The sequence below is a fragment of the Lissotriton helveticus genome, chromosome 6 (genome assembly GCF_964261635.1).
Source record: "Lissotriton helveticus chromosome 6, aLisHel1.1, whole genome shotgun sequence".
NCBI classification, from domain to species: domain Eukaryota; kingdom Metazoa; phylum Chordata; class Amphibia; order Caudata; family Salamandridae; genus Lissotriton; species Lissotriton helveticus.
The window spans coordinates 1,298,120,240-1,298,145,979 of NC_136067.1; the positions used below are offsets into that span (position 1 = coordinate 1,298,120,240).

Consider the following 25,740-nt stretch of genomic DNA (forward strand, 5'->3'; position numbering starts at 1 on the left):
TACACGTGCAACTCTAAATAGGCACGCTTATTAATTCTACAATACACACGTTTAGTAGCATTTCTACATCATGTAAAACATTACACTCCTGTTAAGGCTCTACATTAGTCTGCAACATTATGAATACATCGATTATACATTGTACTAATTCGCAACCTACTGTTATATCTCTAAAAACACACGTTAGTATACCCTCTAAATATGTGGGTGCTGACTACGGGAGATATGGTGCACCCCAACAATTTTCAAAGTGACATGGCGCTCTCTCCGTTCCCCCCTTTGATGACCTGTGTCATCACACAATACACAGCCCTCATGGAAAGAACCGAGTTAAACAGTGCTTGTTGCCTCTTTCCCTCTCTTAAGCAACTCCATGTTCTTGATATTCCGATATTGACTGTCCTGCAGTCTCTCCATTCACCTCTCTTGCATTCTCAATGACCTCTCCAATCTGCTTGATCTGTACCATTTGTAAGCTCGTACCAAACCCTATAATCCAATCACACAAGCCACAACTATAATAAGGGGTTTCAACACAAAACCAAGGAATCCCTTTTCAATGTTAGCAAACCAACTCCCGACTTTGCCAAACCCTTTGCCAACTTTTTCCCACAAAGTTTCCTCAGTCAGATCCTCAATCTCACTATGGATCGCAGTAATGTTGCTTATGTATTTCCCCACATCTTTGCTGTTGTCTGGTATATAAGTACAACATTCTTGGACCTTCAAAAGTTTACAGACTCCTCCCTCTTTTGCCAGAAGGACGCCTAAAGCAAGACGATTTTGTAAAACCATAGTCCTTATCGACAACATCTCACTTCCAACCAACACCAACGACTTAGCTGTAGTCACTGACAACTCATCCACGACAGTCACCAATCTTCTTATTTTCACATCATTCATGATCACTTCCAAAGTTGGTATCATTGCTCCAAAAATTTCTCCAACTATTACTCCTGCGCTTTTACTTCGCTTCACTCTCACATGTTGTCCTCCTATTAAGAGTTCAAAATCTTCCGTGTGATAAACCTTAGGAAAAATGATTGCTAGATAGAACGTTCCATACCATTTCTCAGGCAGTCGCACATATGCATTCCTCCCACAAACAAAATACAAAGTCGGAATAATCTGCACCACACTTTGCAAAAAGTCTTTTGAATAATACTCCAAAGTGAAAGTATGCTCACACGTGGTATGGCCTACATACACATTCTCATAATATGTCTGTGGTCTATGAAGGCACAACTTCCCTTTCTGCACTTCTCTTAATGGGTCCAATCTACCTTACCCTGTCCTGAATCTCGCAACTGCTTTTGTCTCCTGTACCTATCTTCCACTTGTTCTATAAATTTCTTCTCTGTGTCTGACAACAAACATGTCAAATTATGACGATGAGCATAAGACGTATCCAACTCTTGAGTCGGAATGAAATACGGCCCAAGTCTGTCTTCTGATTTGTAATAATCGTACTTGTTCAAATGTTTGTAAGCAGGTACTTCAGGAAGTACAGCATCATACTTAGAAATCCCAGCTTTATCACCACCACTAATACCACCACCAATACCACCAATACCAGCACCACCAATACCAGCACCACCAATATAACTGATACCACCAATACCAATATCATCAACTCAGCGCCTCTAGCTCACTAGTAATAGCAGGGGCACTGTACAATGCTAGAGCTGCAGCCGAGACCATCCCTCCCTCCATTCCTCCATGCCAGCCATAAAGCACAAACAGCCTGCACCAGGAGGTGAAGCCAGGTACCTACTGCAGCTGGAGTGTTTTTTATAAGGCCAAATATAGCAATGACATTACGCAATGCCATACTGCACACTCAAATCACGGAGAGGGCAGGAAATAGCCCCGCCCCCGGCTCTTCTTCCTGAGCGCAATTTGTATACACAGAGCGAAAGGTGTTGAAGCGCTTTGTTATTGTTTATAGCCCGGATCATAGGTAACTGTCACTTCACACTTTATGTCTGTGTAATTGACAACACTCTTACATCATCTTCACTGCACTATTCATCACTACTTTGAAGCCATCGCAAGCCGGTCTCTTTCTCTGATACTTACAATCTAAGAAGAGGTTGAGAAGGCCCTTTATTTTAATGCAATAGGACTCGCATTTGCACGAGTTTAAGCTATTAGCATTGTAAATTACAACGCCTTTTATATATATTTAAAAAACCAAAACATAAATAAAAGGCATTGTCATTAACAATGCAAATAGCTCAAACTGATGTGAATGTGAGACCTATTGCATTGGAAATGCTTGTTTGTTTTGTGTGTGCAGTTTTCAAATAACAAAAACTCAACCTCAAGGTTTTGGAGCGCTTTAGAATAAGCGGCAGTTTCATTAAACAGGGTCAGCTTCGTTTGTGAGAAAAGGAGAAATTATTTTGGATAACGTTAGTTCACCGCCGCCAAACAACTGAAAATTGGATCAATTAATAATATAATCTTTACTGCGTAATACATTTCCAAAATTTATACATTCTATTTTAACCGTAAGTTGCGATCGTTAGTGTGAATCAGAAAGGAGAACCAAAGGCGGTTGTTAAACACCTTTGGACTCGAGAGAGTAATCATGAACTCATCCCTCTCCTATCATCATGTTCTGCTTCTCCCTGAGGAGTAACAGGTAAGGATCAACCTCACTGACGATACTTACTTTCGGCACGCATAAAGTACTCGGCATAGAAAGATCTTAGGAAACTGAGTGCGAGCAATTTGGCAATTTACATCACTTTCCATTGTTTAGCTGAAGTCTAAAAAGTATTTTTTTTCTTTTACTTATGTATGAGAATGGAAGATGTTCAGCAAAATTGCTTAACTTTGGATTCCCAGTAGACTGTGCGATTTTTATTTACATATATTAGCATCTCAAGTAGCATGGAAGATCAAGGATGCTCTTAGCCCAACAGCGGCAGCCATGTTACAACTCAAGAGAAATCTATTCACCACAACTGAGAACGAACGACCCGGTAGGTTTGTTTTGGAATTAGGTATTTTAGTAGAGCTTACATAGGCAGCAAAAAACCGTCTTACAAACTTCTAAATAAAAATCTTTGCTAAATTACATTTTCGATTACATTTCGGGTTCTTTCGAAAGTTACTGGCATACCTATTTTGATACTCTAAAATACAGACGGATTCATCGATAGGCGAATAATAGAAATAAATTGAAAATTCAGGAATTGATTTCTCCCTACAATTGCTTTCAATGTGACTTTTGCGATGCATCTTGTTCGAAAGTGGATTTTGATGTGTTTCTCCGAAAGCCTCGCAGCTGCATATGCGCATGCGCACTGAGATTACACTATTTCGTTCAGTGCTACTCGTGTGCTCATGCCTCTTGAAAATAAATTTTCTGCAAATATTTAAGAAAGGTAGACACAGCACCCTCTTCTCACATATGTTTTAGGTGCTTCTGCTTTTACTTGTTTTTCTAAAGAAAATATGAAAAACATCTATTAATTACCCGGTCTCCCCACAACAAGCAGAGAGAACCGACCAATCAGAACTTGAGGTTATTACCCCCCCCCCCCAAAAAAAAACCTTTAACCCGCAGTATTCGAGAAATCCTTCGCTTAAATCCACTCCACAGATTAATCTTGTGAGACCTACTGGAAATTCGTAGAGCAACAGCTTTGTGGTGTTTTTCTGTTTCTCTTTTGCGTGTATTAAATAATAAAACGGTTCGGGCAGATTTACAATAAACCAAGGTGCTTATTTACAAGCACCTTACCAGTCCTGTCAAGCGTCACGCAACCGGTGTGACGCTCACGCATTTCAGTGCGGTGATCCGCATCACCGCACTGAAATGCATTGTCACGCATTTTGCTACTTGCTGCCAGGCGAGTCACCTGCCAGCACCGCCTCGGTCATCTCTGTGCCCGGGCTCTCTCTGCTGCTCAGAGTGCGCCTGCTTCCGTCGTTTACATTCCCTGCTAAGACACGTAAGAACGGTGTTTCCTTATTAATGTTTACCAGGGCACATTCATTGGCTCTCTCACACTTTTTAGCTGACGTCATTACGGGGCCCAGTCAGGTTGTGTGTTATGTGCCGTGCGCAGGGACGTCACATCCTCCGTGCTGGTGTAGGAGGCGGGAGGCTGAATTTGCACGCCTACAAACCAATCATGGAGCTTGCAGTGTCCTGCTGCAGCTCGCACCGGCCCGGGCCGCAGTGTGCTGTGCTGCGCTGCCTGCAGCACCATGCTGCCGAAGATTTCATTTCTCATGCATCGGTCGGAGGGAGACAGTGGAGTCAGTGACCCAGGTTAAAGCAGCCACCAGACAGTTTGTTACTGGACGGGTCCCCGGCCCGGGACGCACTGGACAGCCTGGACTAGGAGTTACATTTTAGTTACGGTATGTGAGTCAGTGAAAAAAAATCTATTCTTCAAATTCAACATTTGCTTTAACCCGCTTTCATTTTAACAGGCCATGATAATGTTGCATGAATAGTACTGCACCACTTGTCAGCCGTTTGTTTTCCGAGTGATAAAATGTTAACACGGAATAAAGACTTCCTGCCAGCAGACCCTGAATACCATTGTGGGTGGCGTTGTTTCTTCATCATTAGTGATCTGATAAAATACTATCATGTGTTCAGAGTAAAACACTGCCAAGTTTTACGCTGGTGTTTCCCACCATTCTTTTTTACCTTATTACATTAGCAACCAATTATGCCTGTGACTGAGTGACGGCATTATCTTCTAGTCTCACTTGCTTTAGTAAAAAAAAAAATCCTTTTTGGGTTAGCTCATGTCATGAATGATCACATCAATGAGATCATCAGCATTGCCTGCCTGCCCTCAGTTACTGAGCACTGCAGACACGTAGTCTGTCTCTGGTTAGTGCCCTTCCTTCCGTATCTGGGGCTTTGCAGATATGTTTTAAAATCTTCCTAGAATGTCTCCTTGCTTAAATTAGTGTAATTTCTGATATCTATATGATTCCCTCATATTCATTGCTTGATTTTGCCGGGGCGAAAGTGTCACTCGTAGTCGTTGAAATGTCACTCATAATTACTCTGAAATTATGTAAATGTCACACATAGCAATCTGAAACCTTGGCAGCTATGCATTACGCTACTTTTGAATCATTTTTAACATGGGAAAAGTGACGTACGGGAGGTGCAAGGGGCTTGTAAATAAGCCCCTAAGGCACTGTGGTGCAGCAAGTCATTTTGCTGCGCCGCGCTGCATTAGTTTCGAAGCACAGAGATGCAACATATTTACAATATGTCGCATTCCTGTGCTTCCCCCTGCTCTGTCGCACAAACTGCTGCAATGTGCCCACGCAGGTACCCTTGCACCATGCCTGCGTCACAGGGATAATTGTTCATGTGCAGGAAGGTTTCCCTTCCTGCACATAAACAATCAGAAATGGCGTTTTACAACTTCTATGTGTGCTGCATTAGCACATATAGAAACTTGCAAAATGTCATTGTTTTACTGATTGTTTATGTGCAGCAAGGAACACCTTCCTGTTCATAAACAATCACCAGAGTTGCTTTCCTCTTTCTATCTGTGCTGCAGAATGCAGCACACATAGAAATGGGGAAATAAACGAGGAGAAATGAATACGTTTCTCCTCGTTTTTCCTCCCTACGCCTCCCCTGGGGAGGCACAGCTTTCAGACTCATTTGGAAATGTGTCAGGTTCAATGGGTGTTGCGTGGAAACACCCACAGCAACACGCATGGAACGCTCCTTTCATGCAAAGTGCTGCGTGTAAAGGGACAGTATTTACAAAGATGGAAAAAGTTACACAGGTTTTTTTTTCTGCCCTGGTAAATATGGGCCAGCAAAATGTGCTGCTGGTGCGTCACAAAAAGTGACGCACCGGTGGCGCAAGGCGCTTGTAAATCTGCACCTTCATGTCCTCAATTGAAAAATCGGGGATACACGAAAAGGTGAATACAAAAGGGCTGATTTACAAGCCCCTTGCAACACTTTTGCGTCACCGTTGCGTCACTTTTGTGACGCATCAGCGGCGTAAAAATTGCAGCCAATTTACAATGTGACGCATCTAGGGAGGTGCTTCATGTTGTAAAGCCCTGCATCACATTATACCTGTGTCAGGTATAATGTATTCAAGGTGGGTGTTCCTAAGCAGGAAAGCTGTGTATAAATAGTTGTACCTACTTCCATGCTACTCTCATTCCTTATGCAATGTACTTTGTTCTTTTGTAAAGTGCTCTGACACCTCTGGGTAAAGTTTGCGCTATACAAAAATGCATAAATAAATAAAAACAAACTATGAAAGTCTGTTGCCCTCTGTTTCTAAGGTGTTTCATAACTGAATCTAATATTCTACTTCTGTTTTTAAATGTAATTTAAATTTAATTTAAATTTGGCATGTAAATTGGGAATTTATTTCTAAGCACGAAGGGCTGCTCAGTGTGCCATGAAGCGTTGGACAACACCAAGTGTATTTATCTGATGTTTAACGTTCATATTGTTGAGTGAGTTAGACAAGGCTTGTCTAAAGAAATGTGCAAAAACTCTATTAATGTGAAAGCGCAGTATGTGGCGCTTGAAACAACCACAAATTGAAGTAGTGAAAAAAAACGTGAAGGCGTCTGTGCAGCTGGGGGAGGTAGCAAGGAACAGGAATATTTCAAACTTTAATGGCTGGGTTAGTAAAAAACAGTTTTGGAAATTAACAGCGCCCGCTTTGCACGACCTCTGTGCAGGGGGTTGGTCATATTTATAGCTGACGTTCATTAAGTTAAAGCACGCATAGTGTGCCGCAAATACCCCCCCCAAAAAAATAACAGCCGCCATTGCTTAAGCAGGTGTGCACTCTTTACATTATTTCCCATTAAAGAAAACAGTATTCACCGACTAGATAAAGCAGGCCATGTAAGACCACAAGTAAAAAGTCCAGTCATTATGGGAGGTTACAAATGCAGTCAAGGCGGTACCAAGGAGGAACTAGTTAGCCTATTCACGAATGAAAAGCAGCGGTTTTGAAAGGACTGTAACAGGAGCCAATTAAAAAGATGGGTGGGGAAATGGGCAGAGCTTTTATTCCATTCCTCAATACAAAATGCCCTGGCTCAACCTAAAAAATTGCTTTAGGAATGTAACACCGGTCGCCAGCTGTCTGCCCTGCTGTCTTACATGGCTGAAGTTCTGCAGTCACACAATCACACCAGCTCAAAGCTGCCCGAGGCAGTAGGCATTTTTCCCAGCACTGACTAATTCTTAGTAAGTGAAAGACCTGCTGGAGAGAGATCAGAGTTTTTTTTCTAGTGGGCGTTTCGAGTTGTCTCAGACTCTCCATATAGTAGTGCATAGGGTTAACATGCCGACTGCAAAGAACGTATACATTGATATCACCAAAGTGTATTTTATGTAGCTAGCTCAGTGAGTTATTGCTTTTGTCACAGAGATCCTTTTGTTACTTGTGGTTCACCCCCACTTGCGGCTGAGCTTGGGAGGGGCTGTGCTCAGACATAACTTATGTGTGTAAAAGCTCCTACTGGAGCGTTACTTGTGGGTCCTGCAGTTTTCGTGCAACAATAAAAACATCAAAGTTAACTAATGATTAATGTTGCTGGTTAAAATGCATGCTGCAAAGATCAGGTGCTTGGCACCAGTTTTAAGATCTAGAGTTTCTCATGCTCAAATGAGTGTAATTTCTGATATGTTTCTTTTTTCATGGACTGCAATGCTTGATTTTGCCCGCGAGAGTGTTGGGGAAGCGGTAGGAGGAAGGCAGCTCTATTAACGCAATCATGTCTCCAGTGAGTGCCCTTGCATTTTTGGTGCTTTGCAGTAGTTTTAAGATCTTCTTTTAGTTTGCTGTTTCTCAAATGGGTGTAATTTCTGATATTTATACATTTCCCTCATCTTCATTGCTTGAATTTGCTCACTCATAGTCGTTGAAATGTCAATCATAATTACACTGAAAGTATGAAAATGTCACACATAGCAATCTGAAACCTTGTAAGCTATGCACAACTGACAGTCCTTTATTTCTCTTTCAACTTTTAACTCTTTCATCAAGGTAAGGAAACCACACTTGGTCTCAGAGAGCTCTCGTAGTGGCGACAATGCCACGATCACCCACGTGGGCTAGTTAAATGACTTGTTGTCTCAGACTCTCGGGAACGACAACTCTCGAACCTTGTAATATAATGCCTTCTTGAGTAACAGAAACTTCCCAAGAGGTTGAGTATGTTTCATCCAGGATTGATGCACTGGCATAACAAAACTTGAGAGGGCCCTCCTTTAAGGTACATGGAGGGTCCCCCTCCGGACTCAGTCAGGCGCTCTCTGGCCAGAGTACCTTGCTGAGGGGGCCCGCTGGTGCTTGGGGGCCCTCCGCATGGCAGGGGCCTGTGTTACACCACAGGATTGATGTGCAGCAATGCGCTTGTGGGCAAGCATATCTTGTTCGGAGTTCGTAGCAGCAAGAATTTGTTCTATAGATATGCTTGACTTGACTATGAAGTTAATATATACCCTCAGCGGCTTTACAGGTTGTGCTGTGACACTGCAATGGTACACATGAAAAATAGTCCGCTGGATTTTGATCTTCCCTGGCCCATGCACAATAGTGTAATTATACTCTTGCAATGGCAACCCCCACCTCTCGATGTGAAGGGGTATCTTGGTTTTCGGATTTCCTAAACTTGTGAGGAACGCCTAGTGATCAGTGACAAGGGTGAAGTGCTTTCTGTATAGAAACATATGGAAGTGTTCACAAGCCCACACTACAGCTAGGCTTTCTTTCTCAGGTTGGGAATAAGCACATTCAGTCTGCAACAGACTCTTACTTGAATAAGCCACAATGTGTCTCGGAGCATTGTCGTGCCCTTTGTGCAGGGCACAAGTTGCACCCAATCCTACCGGGCTTATATCTGTATGTAGTTTTGGATTAAAATAGGCCATTTCAGTTGTGTTCTCAATTGCAAGTTTGATTTTTCTTAAAAAGCTCTGACCACTTAAACAGAGCGTTGCATGCAGCCTACATAGAGAAAAGGGAGAGTGTGCAAACTGCACATGACTGCTTTGATCGGCCCCAGGCCGACCAAAGCAGTCAGGGCCCACAACAGTGGGCAAGCCACTCCCCCCTGCCCTTGAGCAGGACGGCCCACCCGCCCGCCCACAACCAGGCTGTTCTGCTTTCTCACAGTGCGAGAAGCAGAAACATAAAATGTGTGGTACTGAAAATTTTGGACCTGTGTCATAAACATATTCGTATCATGACAAATTTGATATCAGCAGGCCGAGAATGACTAGTGGACTATGCACTAGCATTTTCGTCATATTCAAGTGATGAAATCACCCTGTATTCTGAGTTTTTCGCCCAGAACCCTCAGGTTCCATTTTGTGAATGGCAGCCATTTTGTGATTGCCCTTTACATAGGCCGGTGACTAAGGCCAAAACCGAGTCTGAAGGACACGTACACCTTCGCTGACTTCTGCATGACCTGGGCAAGCTGACTCCACTGCCCAAGGCCAAACCTGTTCGGTCAGTTCCTCTCCCAGTGGCCGGTCGAGATAGTATCAAGGCACAACATGCCATAAACCCTTCATCGCACACAAACCCTTCCTAATCTTACACACACCTACCTCTGTTTCTTTCTTTATGACTTGCTTTACGAGGAGGAGGCGCCCGTTTTTATTGGGGTTTCGTCGATATCTGATGAAAATACTGGGCCTTGCCGGGTAATTGATTGTGGGCTGAACAAACTGAAATATGGGCTTGTCATCATGACTCTGCTTTTTCTTTGTAGTGAAAATATGTGAATGGTCAACTGTAAAATAAGGAATGTTTGCCTGAAGCATAATATCTTGTATAAAAAGAGAAGGCTGGCTTTGTAAGATTGAGCAGTCTCCTGAGAATATACACCGTGTTGTACTTCTAGGATACCTGTTACGGCTGCAGCCAATAAACTCGATCTTTGACTTCACCTAGAAGACTCTGAGTTTCTGTAGTCTGAAACAGGAAGGACCCGAAGTCTTAGGGTGTGTCCCTGGCACCGCTGGGTTCCGAAAAACCCAGTACTTCAGTTGGCGCCCAACGTGGGGCGATTTCAGCGGAACCCGTCCAAGCCAGAGGTTCGTGAGGAGCTTCGTGTAAAAATTCTGGAGGAAGGCCGCCACTTCATCGACCCCTGCATGTCGACGTGGTCCGAAAAACTTTGCTGCGAGGTTCCCCGCTTCCCGACGGCTACGAAGGACTGCTGCCCTGACTATCGCCCTGTTTTGGACCCTTGATGATTGGTAGAGCGAAATGATAGACGAGTCTTCTGGTGACGTCATCGATACCTCAGTTAAGTATAAGTGAAGCATCTCCCAGTCCTTAGTTTTGTTCTTAGTTTGGGTATCCCTTTGGGATCTTTGATTTGGAACTTGCAAGTACCAAAGCCGAGGGACTCGTGTATTCACGAGACTATCGTAATCGATAATCCTTTGAAGTTTGAAGCTAGACTAGAGAGCGAAGATGCCTGGTCTTAGCAGACTTGGAAACTTGTTTTGTCTTGGTTATAATAGGGATTCCCGATTGGAGGACTCGTGTCCGGTTCCTCCGATTGGAACTCCAACCTATGAGCTCTATGTGAAACATGGCGTAGGTCCAATCACATATAATGAAGTATGGATTCGATACACCAGAAAGGATGGTGTTTTAAAATGGCCCCAATATGGTAGTTTTGACACAGAGATATTAGATAATCTAGAGGTTAGACTTTTTAAGAAGAAAGCCCGGCCGGCGATGTTTGACTCTTTCCGCCTATGGCGAAAGGAAGCCAAACAGAAAGAAATTAAATTAGCTAAAAAGAATAAAAGAGAAAAGGGTATTTCGATAATGCAAGCTGCTATGCAATATAAAGATGATGAGGAAGAACAAGCGAGTGAACAGTTGCACAGGCAACGTAAAATGGCGATCGATAAATGTTATCCAGTTTTGCCACCTCTCCAGCAGGATACAGCAAAAGAACTTGAGAAAGATCCGTTAATGTCTCACTTATTGAATTCGCCACCCCCCTATGCGCAGAGTGCTACTGCACCTCCGCAACCTTTAGTTGTGCAACCTCCGGTTATTGTGCCCCAGGGTTCTTCCACAACCGCCAGCTCCTCTTCAGCTGGCTCCTACTGCTACGACTCAGCCTCCTCAAGGGCCGCTGACTTTGCTACCTACTCACCCTGTACTTCTTACGAATTTGCCTATTGCATCGACTGCCTCTCCTGATAATCCTACTGTTACTGCGTCTGCATCTGCATCTGCCTTGCCTCACTCTGCTTTTACTCCTGTTCTTTCGTCGACTTCTCCTTCTGTTCGGCAGAGAATGACTGATACAGATGGTAGTCTTCTGTATCCTCTTTTTGGGGCAGCAAGTATGACCCCTGCTTCAACACACAAACAGTTGCGTAGTCAAATGCCCGACTCTAGAGAGCGGGAAACATTGAATTATTTGGCACACAAATGGGTTACAGACCCCACAAGATATGAGCTAGATTCCGTTATGGATGTCTTCCATCAGTGGGAAGCACCAAAACAGAGATACGTTTTTGAGAAAATGTGTACTTTTCTTTGTGAGGATTTAGAGGAAAATGATTTGGAGCCCAATCCGCCTGAGCTATGTCGTATACGGTTCGAGTTTGCAAAGGGCACAATTGTGGGTTCCGATGTTAAGAAAGCAGTTGCGACATTGTTATCGTTTAGGAGCAAAGCTATTTCCCAACAGTTGTTTGAGCCTGATCTTTCTGTTAAAAGAAAAGGGAAACAATATCCAATGAGAGAGGTTCCCCCAGTTTGGAAAGAAGGGGATCTAGCAGCTAATCCACCTGTTCAGCCTCACTTTCAGCGTGTTTGGGTACATGTTCCATGGAAGCGAGCTGATGTTTTGGCCCTTAAGCAGACTTTGCCTGACCCCCGTAAAAATCCTGCAGGGTATTACAAGGAATTATCACAGACTGCAGGCTCTTGCATTATGAATTTAGCGGATATAGACATGTTGTTTGGAAATGTCGTTCCACAGCCTTTATAGGGAAAGATTCGTCATGCGGATCATGATCAGGAGTTAGGTGATACATGGGTTAATATTGCTGCTGCTGATGGCAGACAAGTTGGTGGTGCTAAACCCGAACCTTTAGTGGCAGACCTCCCTGGTAGGATAATTACTTACATGAAGACTTTGATGCCTGCGATGCGGGTGAATTGGGACAAATTGTCTGCGTGTAAGCAGAAGAAAGATGAGACCGTGTCTGACTTCTTCACCAGGTTCGAAGAAACGTTTATCGACCACAGTGGTCAAGATATGAGTACAGAAGGTGGTCAACGGTTGTTCGTTGACAAGTTCGTGCATAATTTGCTTCCCGAGTTGTGTAAGAAATTAAAAGATTCAGAAAGTTTGTGGGCCGTTTCCTCTTCAGCACAGATATTGGCTACTGCCCAGTATTACGAAAATCGAGATAAAGATGAGAAAGATAGAGCAGACAAGAAAACGAAAGAGTTAAAAACAAAGGTTCTTTTACAGCAGGCGTACCCGCCTCGTGGTGGTCAGAGTAACTATCAGCAGCCTCAGCAGTTTCAGAGAAACATGCAAAGGACCGAATATCCTCAACAACGCTTTCCTGTAGGCCCTAATCAGTGTGCATATTGTAAAGAGGAGGGCCATTTTAAAAGTAGCTGCCCTGCTTTATTACAGCGTATGAATGGTGTTTCTAGCGCACGAGGTCGAGGTACTCCACAAGCGCCTAGAGGTAGAGGACGTGGAAATTTCCTACAGAACGGGCGATCTTTTCCGCCACAGAACTCAATGAATAGTTTTGATCAGCAGAATAACGCGTCTGGTAGGACGCCTGACTACTATGCAGAAGATGAGAATATGGAAGGTAATGATTGCTAGGACAGCCATAGACAAAGAGAGGGAGTTGTTTCAGTTCCAGTAGATCAGAGTGGACATTATGTTGAGGTGATTACATCAGGTGTGTCAGAGCCTTTTCTGTTGGATACTGGTGCTACAAAGAGTTCCATTATGCACTCTAAACTCCCTGGCGCACCTTTGTCTGGCGAAATGAATGTTTCAGTAGGTTTTTCTGGCGCCCCGGTTAGGAACCCGATTTCTAGTCCTATGTCCCTTTCTGTTGGACCTTGTGAATTAGAAGCACCCCTTATTCTGACAACAGGTTGTGGTGAAAATTTGTTAGGATTGGATCTGTTGAAAAGATTGTATGCGACATTGTATTGTTCTCCTTCAGGAGTGCAACTTACACTAGGTAAGAAAGGGGTCTCCATAAATGTATTTGTCAAAGGATAAACTTCCGACAGAGTTGTCGCTTCTTCCTGATATTCTTTGGGCTACTGGTCCTAATGATGTGGGTCTTTTGGAAATACCGCCATATGTTGTGACATTGAAAGCCAATGTTAAAATGCCACAAATTCCCCAATATAAAATATCTAGTGAAGGTGAAAAAGCGTTGCTAGCGATCATTTATGATTTGATTGAAAAAGATGTAATTGAAGAGACAAGAGGCAACGTTTGCAATAGTCCTGTTCTGCCTGGTTTGAAGCGTACTGACCCTTCTCAGCCACCCGTTTACAGATTTGTGATTGATCTTAGAGAAGTGAACAAAATAGTTGTGCCACAATTTCCAGTCGTTCCTGACATCACTGCCCTATTGACTATGATTCCAGCTTCCGCGACTTGGTTCTCGGTGATTGACTTGAAGAATGCGTTCTTCAGCATCCCGATTGCCGAGGAGAGTAGGGATATTTTCGGCTTCAGTTTAGGAGGTCGAAGCTTCAGCTTCAAACGCGCTCCCGAGGGCTACTGTGAAAGTCCATCAATATATAGTCAAGCTTTAAAAACACAGCTTGATACAATTGTTTTACCTGATGGCGCTACACTTATTCAGTACGTTGATGATTTGCTTGTTGCTGCAGATACTGAGAAAATCTGTAAAGAAGCCACGTTGTCGTTGTTGCGTCATTTGTCTGATTTACATCACAAAGTGTCTCTTTCCAAATTGCAATATTGTCGACAAGAAGTGACCTACTTAGGTCATCTCTTATCGAAGGAGGGAAGGAAACTGACCCCAGAAAGAATTCAGGCAATAGCGAAATTGAGTGTGCCTAGGACACAGAGAGAAGTGCATGCTTTCTTGGGCATTACATCTTACTGCAGGCAATGGATACCGAATTTTTCTTTGTTGGCCAAACCTTTGGTGGCATTAACTTGTATAAATACACCGAACCCCCTCCCATGGTCTGAAGAGTGTCAGAAAAGGTTTTCCGAATTGCGCAATGCATTATGTTCGGCTCCTGTGTTGGGTACCCCCGACTACAGTAAGCCTTTTACACTGTATGTCCCTGAGAAAGAAGGTTGTGCATTGTCAGTGTTGATACAGTTGTTCGGAGACAAACAGCGTCCATGTGCGTATTTTTCGTCAACTTTGGACCCGGTAGCTAATGCATTGCCAAGTTGTTTAAGAGCCACAGCGGCAGCAGCTGTTTCTATTCGGCAGTCTGCTGGTTTAGTGATGAATAATACATTGGTTGTGATGGTCCCACATGCAGTGGACACGTTGTTAAATAGGACCAAGACACAGCACTTAACTAGTGCTCGATTGTCAGGTTATGAGTTGACACTTTTAGCGAGTCATGTACACATAAAGAGATGCAACACGTTGAATACAGCTACGTTGTTGCCAATTGTAACAGAGACAGATGCTTCTGAACAGCATGATTGTTTTCTCAGAACAGAGGAAGAAACGAAAGGGAGAGTAGACCTTCAGGACACTCCTCTTGTGAAGTGTGATGGTACCTTATGGGTGGATGGTTCATGCTTCAAGCTTCCGAATGGTGATACGACTGCAGCATATGCTGTACGACTTTGCATACGATTGTTGAAGCTGCACGTGTCCCACATAATTCAGCTCAAGCAGCAGAGTTGATTGCACTTACAAGAGCGTGTGTGTTATCAAAAGGAATGAAAGTGACCATATATACTGACAGCCAGTATGCATTCGGTGTGGCCCATAGTTTTGGACGATTGTGGAAAGAACGTGGGTTCCTGACTTCGCATGGAGATAAGATACAGCATGGTCAGTTGGTGAATGAGCTTCTCGAGTCACTTACGTTGCCCCTGCAAGTTGCGATTGTAAAATGCAGTGCACACAAGAAGGTGACTGATGATGTTGGTCGTGGAAATGCATTTGCTGATGAAGTCGCAAAAGAAACAGCGAGGGATGTGATGAGCCGAATGTATGTTGCAGGCCCTGCGAGATGGGTTGGTTACATAGGAATGTGTGAAGACACGATAGAGAGTGTGAAGTCTATTCAAGCTGAAGCTACAGAGAAAGAATTGAGTGTGTGGCGAGAGAGTACGGGTAAATTGGATACAAATGGTTGTTGGGTTGAATTGTCAGAACATCAGCGATGGTTGTTACCCGATGCATATGTGCTTGCAGTGGTTACAATGGCCCATGGAATGGCTCACATCAGTGTGAAAGGGATTTGTAAGTTGTTGGCTCCAGTATGGCAAAATGCTAGAATCCCAAAATGCGCAGAGAATGTAGTCAAGAATTGCATGGTGTGCTTGAAATACAATCCTGGTAGGGGAACCCCAACTCCAGCTGGTCATTTTGCGCCTCCAACGTACCCGTTCGAGGTTTTGCAGCTAGATTTCATCCACATGGAAAGGTGCAACAATTTGAAATACGTACTCGTTGTTGTTTGTGCCTTTTCGAGATGGGTAGAAGCATATCCCTTAAAGGACAACACTGCCTTGTCCACAGCTAAAGCCCTTGTCAAAGAATTTTTCCCTAGATTTGGAATGCCGAGAATAGTCTGGAGTGACAATGGGAGTGAATTTGTAGGACGAGTGATGAAGAAAGTATGTGAAGTGCTAGGCATCCAACAGAAATTCCACGCTGCAAATCACCCCCAATCAGCTGGCCTAGTAGAGTGCTACAATGGCAGATTAAAACTAAAATTGGCCAAAATCCAAGCGAGCTCTGGTCTTAAATGGCCTGACGCTCTGCCTTTAGCACTCCTATCAACCAGAATGACTGTGCATTCGCGAGTGGGACTTAGTCCCTATGAAATTGTGTTCGGCAGTCCGGCCAACATATGGGGAGTGCCAAGGCCAAATTCAGTGAGATCGAACACCCTGTACTGCTTGACTATTTGTACGAATTGACGGCTAAATTGCGTGTTTTACACCAACAGGTTCACGATACTCTGCCTCAAGTTTCTGAAGATCCAGGTCACATCATAGATCCTGGCTCATGGGTTTTGGTGAATTATTTCCAGCGGACAAAGAATGATCAGCCCCGTTGGACCGGCCCCCACCTAGTCCTGCTGTCAACGAGATCCTCCATGCGAGTGGAAGGCAAAAAGAACTGGATCCACGGCATACACTGCAAGAGGGTCCCTTTGCCTCTGCCGTACGACCGGTGGGTCCAGGAGGGTATAGCTGACTCTGAGACTGAGACTGTGCCTCGTTTTCTGCCTTTCAGCGATGCACGCATAAAAGGAACAATTTCTGAACAGGAAAGTGACAATCTTTTGCAAGGAGCTGTGCCACCGTCAATTCCATTGGACACTGCAGAGCCTGAACTGCTGTTCCAAGACCAGACATTACCTGGAAAAAGACGCTATAACCTGAGGCCGAGAGCTATGGACTAATACATTTTTCTTTCCTTTGCTATTTTTGAAAGTGCAGCTCTCTCATCTGAGAAACTTTTTTATTTTTGTTTTTCGAACCACCATCCGGGTTCAGCTGTAGGGTTGCGGTTGCCCAAGTCTTTGGAGTGCAGCTGAAGACGTTAGGTCGACAGTTCTGGTTGGTCTAAGGGAGTTGCCCTGGACTGACAGAAGCATTCCTTAGCATAGAACACCCTACCATCGCGAGCAGCATTTAGAGAGGATGCAGTTTTTCGAGATGGAGAGACCTGCCATAGAGATGAACTTTAAAGCTAAAATATGTAGAATGATGACCAAGAAACGTTTTTTGATATTATGCATTTTCATGTTGTTCAGTGTAATGATGTTTTTAATTTAAAGTCTATTTTTATTTCACCCCCGAAGAAGGGGAGTACGCAAAAAAGGGTAACATGTACACGGCGATAAGCCTACAACCCCAGAGGGGCCGGCCGCGTCAGAAGAAATGCAATGAGATAACATGCCTAAAATTCGTGTGTCCTTCTAAACATTATACACAGCGTTCCGCCTACAACCCAAAAGGGCCGGCCGCATCAGAAAATAGAATTAGCATTCTGTCATGCCCAATAGTCACTGCTAGTGAAACCTAGCCCCTAGGACCAGGTGCAAACCAAGGACCAGAACTAATAAAACTACCGGACCAGAGTGGTCCAACTTACAACCAGGCGCCTAGAAAGAGGCATTAGAACAGCAAGGATAGCAGAAAAGAAGAATAGAAAAGAGTCAGGAAAGAAAGAGTCAGGAAAGGGGAGAGGAAGGACCTAGAGAACAGCGAAGGGACCAGCGGGAAAGGAGCCCTCACAGACCCCGTCAGCAACAGGAGCATCCGCCACATGCCGCAGAACGGGCTCCAGGGCTATCATACCAAGGGCCTGCGTGAGGTAGGAGGGAGCTCAGCATCGTCTACTAGGTGTAGCGCCCTCAGTCTAGGGGGCATGTTTCTCGCATGTTCGGTTTTGCACAAATAGGTCACCAGAGGTTGCCATACCGCCGTGAAGCGTGTATTGCGAGACTGCAGTCTAGCGGAGAGTAACTCCATAGTGATGACATGCCAGAGTCTCACAAACCATGCAGCAATAGGGGGTGTCTCCGTCTTCTTCCAATACAGGGCAATGAGTTGTCTGGCAGAGCCCAGCATTTGTAGCGCTATAGTCCAATCACTCCGGGTCAGAGCTAACAGATTCGCAGGTTTGATTCCCAGCAACAATGTACTAGCGGCATCAGGCAAAGGAAACCCCAGGACCCCCTAATGTGACTCAGGACCTCCTTCCAGAAGACAGTGATCAAGGGGCAGGTCCACCAAATGTGTAGGAAATCCCCAGGCGCAGCTTGGCATCTCCAGCAGTCGGGAGAGGAGGTTGGGAACATTTTATGTAAGCGCTGGGGCATGTAATACCACTGGGTCATCATTTTATATGCGTTTTCTTGTTGCGGTATACTACGGTATACTTTAGGGATATCTCGCCACAAACGAAGCCACTGCGTCGGTGTAATATCGGCCCCTAACATCGTATGCCACCGGTGCTGATAGGTCTGCGAAGGCGGCGCCTGCGGGTGTTGCAGTATCTGGTATATCTTGGAGATCAAGCCCTTCGTTTCGGTACAGGAACGGGCTAGGCGCTCAAACGGGGTAAAGTCTTGGGTAGCCCCCGGGTACGTTGCATCCGTCAGGACCCAGTGGCGCAACTGGAGATATTGCATCTCAGCCTCAGGCGGAAGCCGAAATTCCTCTCTGCAGTGGGCAAAAGACTTAAGGGAGCCCCCATCGAAGAGGTCAGTAAGGACCCTGCAATCGCCCTGAGACCATCTACGAAAGGCTCTAGTACGGAGATCGGCGGAAACCACGGAATGCCCTCAATAGGGGTGTGCGGGGAGGGAAAAGTCATGAGACCTCTACGTACTGCTATTCTGTCCCATATTTCCAAAACTGTCTTCGTGGGCACCGCCAAATAGGCGCTAGGGGAACGCCCTGCTTTATGGTTCCACGTCAGGTCCCAGATGGTATGGCCGGTTACAGCCCTGTCCATGTGAAGCCACCCCTTTTCACTCTCTCTGGTGCCCCACTCAACCACGAAGCGCAAATGAGCAGCCCAATAATAGTCCACCAAATTAGGACACGCCAGCCCTCCACGGTCTCTTGGTGCCATAAGGAGTGCCTGGGAGAAGCGTGGCCTCTTTCCCCCCCAGATGAAGTTAGTTAAGTCCTTCTGCAAATTCCGAATATTATGTAAGGGGATGGGTGTAGGTAGACACTGAAACAGGTAAAGGAGTTTGGGTAGGATGGACATTTTTATTGCATTGAGTCTACCCAACTATGATGGAATTAGTGACTTCCATCTCCGTAGATCTTCAAGGTCCGACCTGCGGCAGTCTCTCCAATTAAGCGGTGACCAGCCATCTAGTGAAGGGGTCAGGTGTAGGCCAAGATACCGAATGTGGCGTTCTGTCCAACGATACGGGCACATCTGCTCCAGCGGGGGAATTTCGGGTTTAGGAATGGTAAGGTTGAGTGCCCAGGATTTGCTGTAGTTAATTTTCAGACCAGAGACGCGCTCAAAGGTGCATAGCGTAGAATGGAGTGCAGGCAAAGACTCGCGGGGCGCACTGAGGGTGAGGATGAGATCATCTGCATAGAGCGCCACTTTATGGTCCTGTCCACCCATCGGGATGCCGTGGATGTCCGGAGCTCGACGAATCATATCCGCCAGAGGCTCAATCGCTAAGGCGAACAGTAAAGGCGAGAGAGGGCAGCCCTGCCTGGTTCCTCTCCCTATGTTAATCGGGTCCGCTAGCTGTCCATTCACACGGACCCTGGCCTTTGGTGCAACGTAAGGCGCCATGATTCTAGTGACCATCTTCGGACCAAGCCCCATCTTGCAGAGGACCACCCGGAGGAATGACCAATCCACCCGGTCAAACACTTTTTCAGCGTCCAACGAGAGGAGGCAGGCCGGGATCTGCCAGTGGTGCACCTTCCCCACCAGGTGAGCCACCCTACGAACGTTGTCAGCCCCCTGACGGCCGCGTATCAATCCCACCTGATCCGGGTCAACCAGATCAGGCATATGGGGGTCCAGCCGCTTCACCAGCACTTTGGTGTATATTTTAAAATCGGTATTTAGTAGAGCTATCGGGCGGTATGACGAGCAGAGTGTGGGGTCTTTTCCAGGCTTTAGGACTAAGGCTATTTCCGCCATACCCATATCCGGAGAGGGGCCCTGTTCGTCAGTGAAAGAATTAAAGAGCCGGAGAAGATAAGGTCCCAGCTGAGCTTGAAACAGGCGATAGAAGGAGAGCGGTAGCCCATCAGGACCCGGCGTTTTCCCCAGGTGGAGCTCACTAAGAGCCGAGGCCACCTCTTCCTGTGTTATCGACTCCTCCAGGAGCTCCGCCGAGTGGGGGCACAATGTCGCCCCACCGTATTGCTCCAGGACTTCTTCCACCAAGTCAGGAGTTGGCGGCTCCGCAGTGTATAGTGAAGCATAGTAATCCCGGAACGCCTGACATTTATCCTTAGCTGCCGCTGCTCTGGACACGTTAGGTAGCACTTCATTCGCTATATGGGACTTGGCAGCCCTGACCCACAGTCTTCTCGCTAAGAGCCTCCCAACCTTATCCCCCCCTCAAAATGTAGCTGTTTTAAAGCCAAGAGGGAGCCTTCAGCCTTATTTGTACGCAACAATCGCAATTGGCCTCGAAGATTCGCCAGGCGGTGTCTCGTTTGTAGGGTAGAGCCACCCCGATCTTGCGCCTCCGCCTCCTTCAGGTCCTTCACCAGGCCATCCTCCACTGCTCTCGCCTCCCGCGTCCTCGCGATCACGAGGGACGTAATATGACCCCGGATTCTGGCCTTAAAGGCATCCCAGACCACCGAAAAAAAGCCGTCTCGGGCAAGTCATTTTCCTCAAAATAGGAGGTAATGGCCTCACGGATGACCTCAACATTAGCTGCATCACGAAGGATGTTTGGTGGCAAATACCATTTCCGCTCCCGAGGGGGGCACTCACCCGGGTCCCGAAAGAGCAGTTCCACGTGAGCATGGTCTGAGATTGATATGTCAGACATCTCCACTTCCACTACATCCCGGATAAGGTCATGGGACATAAACATATAATCAATGCGAGAGTAGGATCGGTGAGCACTCGAATAGAAGGAGTACTCACGTTTATCCGGGGAGAAATATCGCCACGTATCAATTAACCCTAGGTCACCGATCTGCTTGCGAAGCGCCAGAGACATTGCCCCAGCCCCACTAAAGGAGCCCTCACTCCGATCCATCTTTGGGCACCACACCATGTTCAAATCCCCCCTAGAATTAGCGAGGGGCTACCCTGAGGTATCTGCTCCCGCAAGAGGTCCCGGAGGAAGCGATCCTGATTGGGGGCATACACATTGCACAATGTTAAGCGGCAATGTCCCACCTCGACATTCACCCTGAGAAAGCGGCCATCGCCACCTCGGAAGGGCCTACCTTCCCCCCGCCTGATGCCAGCCCTGCACATAATCGCCACTCCTGCAGTTTTCGTGTCTGCCGCTGCCCAGAACTGAAGAGGGTATCTAGGGTGAGCCATTCGCCTAGTGTCAGCCTGTAGAAGGTGGGTCTCTTGTATGAAAACAATGTCTGGATTGTGTCGTAGGAGATAGTGCCAGATCTGCTTGCGCTTATTGGGCGAGTTAAGGCCCTTAACATTGAGGGACAGAATCTTTAGGGGGCCATTCATACTACCAGCCATATCCGGAACCTTCAAGAGTCACTAACGTAGCCATCACCGCCAATCTACTCACAACCCTCACACCCCAGTCAGAAGCCCAACCTCCATCCCCCCTCCCTGCCACCCACAGTCCCCTCCCAGGTCCCACACAGAAGAGAAGAGAAACAGGAAGGAAGATAGAATGGAAAAGAGAAATAGCGGAGAAAAGAGAACAAAAATCAGTCAGCCGGATAGGCTGGACGATCGAACCAGATAAACATGGCCAACAGGGCCAGAGTTCTCTGTCCCCAGTATAGGGCATCCTACACCCGAAGGTTTGGACGCTCTCCGGGATGTCACTCCCCTGGGGGCAGTTCAAGGGGGTCGTGGTGATCGTAACGTATCAAGAGGCACGGGGCTCCCACTGCCCCGGGCCCGGCCAACTGGGTCCGGGGGCGCGGCGGACGCACTCCCCGCAGCCCGACCCATAGGCCAGCAAAAGGAGATATGGGATCAGCACAGCAGGAGGAATGCAGCACAGTTAGATCTGCCGTCAGGGCGCGAGGGGGGCCCCCTCCACTGCAGACTTGTCACCTTCCAAGGATCGGATGTGGGCTATGATGTCTTGTTTGACCAGACTGTGAGTAGACTCTGCCGCTGAGGGAGCGCGCCGCCGTCTCTGCACCGTTGTCCAGTCTGGGCCAGCTGTCGTCCGCTTTCACGTGGGTGGTCGGGTCGGACTCGCCGGGGGGACGTCGACAGGCGGAGGAGCTGCGCCGCCTCGGTATAGGATCGCAGGGCCCTGCGTCTCCCCTCCCACTGGAAGATCAATGCGAAGGGATGCCCCCATTTATAGGGAATGTTCATGCTCCGCAGCTTCTCCGTCACCGGCCGGAACGCCCGCCTTCTCTTCAGCGTGTTAGGTGCCAAGTCTTGAAAAATTTGAATCTTGTGGCCTTTGTATTGGAGGTCAGGTTGGTCGCGCGCACGTTTCCATATCGTCTCTTTCTCCACAAAGAAGTGCACCCTGTTCAAAATGTCCGGCAAGAGGCCTGGTTTACCCGCTGGAGCCGCCACTCGATGCGCCCTGTCTAGGGTGGGGGGTGACACGTCATCATCTCCTCAGACCTCGTGAAGGAGTTGTGTCACATAGTCCATCATGTCCTCCCCCTCTTCTCCGAGCGGAACTCCCCGGATACGGAGGTTGTTCCTCCTGCCCCTGTTTTCCAAGTCCTCCTGCTTGATCTGGAGTTCAATATTCTGTTCCTCAATGGTCAACAGGCGCTGCCATAGTTGCTCCTGATCTTCCGTGCGCGCGTCCATGGTCTTCTCCATGCTATCGACCCGGTCCCCTAGTTCTGTTACCTCCATCCTAAGTTCTGTGACACAGGAGTGCACCTCCAAGCGCAGGGAACCAATCTCTGCCTTCAGTTCAGCCATAAAAGTCGCCATGAAGGCCTGGGTGACCGGCGGGGACTCCGGCGCCGCCCGGGACGGGCCTTCTCCGGCTGCAGGCGCCCCAGCCTTACCCCACATGGCCACCACGGTGTTATCTTTAGGGGCCCCTGCCGAGTCACCCCTGGCGCCTTTATTAGAGCGCGTCATCACCTCCCTGGCCTTACAAACCAGGGGGAAAGGTCCACCTCCCGGTCCCGGAGGCGAGTCGGGCCGACACACCACTCCTTTCACACAGCCGTGAACAACCAACGATGGCAGGAGGGGGGGGTGGTGGTTAGGGAGGCCCACCGGGAGAGTCGCACCAGGCAGATCGCAAAGCAGGGAGCAGGCACACCCAAGCCCCTCAAGGGTCACGGACCCGGGCTACCAGTCCTTTCCTGATGCACAGTTCAGCCACGTAAAGGCCCCCGAGGGCTAACTCCGGGCACCACTCTCCGTCCAGCCACCAGGTGCTCCCTCACAGTTCAGTGTCGGTCACTTCGGAGCCAGTCGCAGGAGGACTCGGGAGGGGCAGTCGCCGTCAATCGCCCCCTCGCTGCATGTCGCCTATCCTCCGTAGATCACTGCCACCGAGTATTGCAGCCCCTCCGTGTCCGCAAGATGGCGGCCGCTGTACCCCGCAGCTCACAAGATGGCGGTCACCACACACCACGGGCCCTCACTGCTCCCTTCGCCGCCTACCGCCAGGGCCGGCACCGGTGGCCCCCGTCAGCTCGCCCTCGCTCCTGCATACCTCCTCGGGGGACACGCCGGCGTCTCCAGCAGAGGCCGATGGCCGGACAGTCACCACAGGGATCCGGGCTCCAGTGTCACGTCGGGCCCCAAGGCCTCAGTCCTCCCCGGCCGTCGCAGTGCTCCCGAGCATGGAGCAGAGAGCGTCGAGTGCTCATGATCGCCCGTCAGGGCAGGCCACCGCGTGGGGCACACAGGGGGACCAAGGCTCCGTCCTCGGCGGGGCAGGGCGGGCAGGCCACCACGACCAGCGGCCTCCAAGCGCTCAAAGGCGGCGGGCCCCCGTCCCAGGCCCCGGCCGCCGGTCTCCGCGTCTTTAGGGCCCGCACTCCTTCAGGGCTGTGCAGTAGAGCCCCCGGCGCCCCCAGCAGCAACCGCCGCTCGGGGAGTCAGCAAGCCTGTCTCCGGTCGTCCCAGCAAGCTGCACTCGGCTGGTGGCAGGGGTCGCGCCCGCCGACACCAGGCTCTCAAAATGGCGGGCGCCACCGCCGAGGGTCCAACCGTCCGCTCCTGCCAGCGCTCTGCAGCCGTCTTCTGCACGGGCCGTCCGCCGGTCACCCAAGCACAGTGTGCCCACACCTCCAGGACACTCAGGGTGAGATTAGAGAGCCCCGAATCCGCAGAAATAGCAAATTAAGGCCGGCGGCAGCGGGAGCCCCACGAGAGCACGTCCGCTCACATCGCCGCTCAAGCCACGCCCCCTGTAATGATGTTTTTAATAGGATATGTTTTATTCTCTTTTTGAATGACATTTGCACCCACTACACAGCCCATACCTCCTCCTACTGTTTCCTTGCATTCTTTCCACCCTTTCCCTGAACATGAGTCCGTCAGGAGATTAGAGTTTATTAATAACTCTTTCGTTCAGCTTTTGCACCAACACCAATTAGTAATGAACACGACTAACTGTTGGGTGTGTGGTCCTATGCCTCACACAACGGATAAAGGTATCCCTTATCTGGTCCTGCCTTTCAGCCATAATGGTTCTGTGTGGGCATACAGAACAATGTTCATCTACGCACATGAAGTCTACCCCCTACGTTCTGTGAAAGATAATCCTAAGAATTGTGCTCTAGTTAAGGGTATAGTAGATATGATTAGGGAAGATACTTCCTATGAGACTATCCCGAGAGATGAGGCACTAGCATATATTGGATGGAACGTGACCGGATATGGAGTTACTCTGAGTGAGAACCAGCAAGCAAAGAGATCCTCCCCGATATGGATTGTACCCCACCAGGGTCACCTATGTCTGCAAGGTAATGGCAAGAATCCCAGAGCTCAGTTAGGGAAGAGCGTCTGCATTGAGACATATGTTTTTGCGTCTCAGATTTCCCCTTCGTTCTTAGCAGCTAAGGGTACCTATTTCATCTGCCATGATAGAGCCTATACATGGTTGCCCCCTGACTTTTCGGGCACATGTTTTGTTTCGTTCCTGTTGCCTCCCACCTACACAGCTGCGGCAGATTACCACAAGACAAGGATAGTTAGAGGTGTCTTCAGTAAAGAAGACACTGCAGGACAAGAATTTGGAGACTTCATGAAGGGTTTTCTGCCGTTTTGGGGACCCATGGTTAACAGCAGGAACATAAGGCAATTGACGAGGGTGGTTTAATCCACCGTAGATGAAACTGCCGGTGCCCTTAGTAACTTGACTGCTGAGCTCCAGTCGGATCGTCTTATGACCCTTCAGAACAGGGTCGCGTTAGACGTCATACTTGCAGACCGAGGTGGGGTATGCAGAGTGATCCAATCGAGTTGCTGTGTTTTCATTCCAGATAACGCTCCAAAAGTATACCAGGCCATCTCCAAACTACATAAGATCTCTGAATCTATTCATGTGGATAAAGGAGATTGGTCGTTGATGGGATGAGTCTGGGAACTGATATCCGCCTGCGGATGGAAGATTCTGATGGTCATTGGGATTATCTTAGCCATTCTTTTCCTGTTCTGTCTATGCATACAGTGTGCTCCTGCTATATGTGGCCTCTGTGCTACATCGTGTGTAAGGAAACCTGTATCGAGGGACGAGCTAAGTAATAGGATGATGCTACAGCAACATCTCAATGATTTTAGGAATACAGACCTGGACTCAGATTAGCATGAGTATAGGTTATTGCCTATGTAAGGGCAAAAGGAGGGTCTGTGGTACTGAAAAT

At 47.6% G+C, this 25,740-nt stretch overlaps 1 protein-coding gene and 1 non-coding gene across 2 annotated transcripts in view; one reads left to right on the plus strand and one right to left on the minus strand.

Annotated features, from left to right (window-relative positions):
• LOC144762684 (uncharacterized) overlaps positions 1-25,740 on the plus strand; it is a 955,001-nt gene that overhangs the window by 663,881 nt on the left and 265,380 nt on the right. The gene's annotated exons all lie outside the window — the stretch shown is intronic.
• Positions 2,537-2,670, minus strand: LOC144765400 (U8 small nucleolar RNA). Its single transcript, XR_013597391.1, has one exon. It is a non-coding gene; the product is annotated as a U8 small nucleolar RNA (small nucleolar RNA).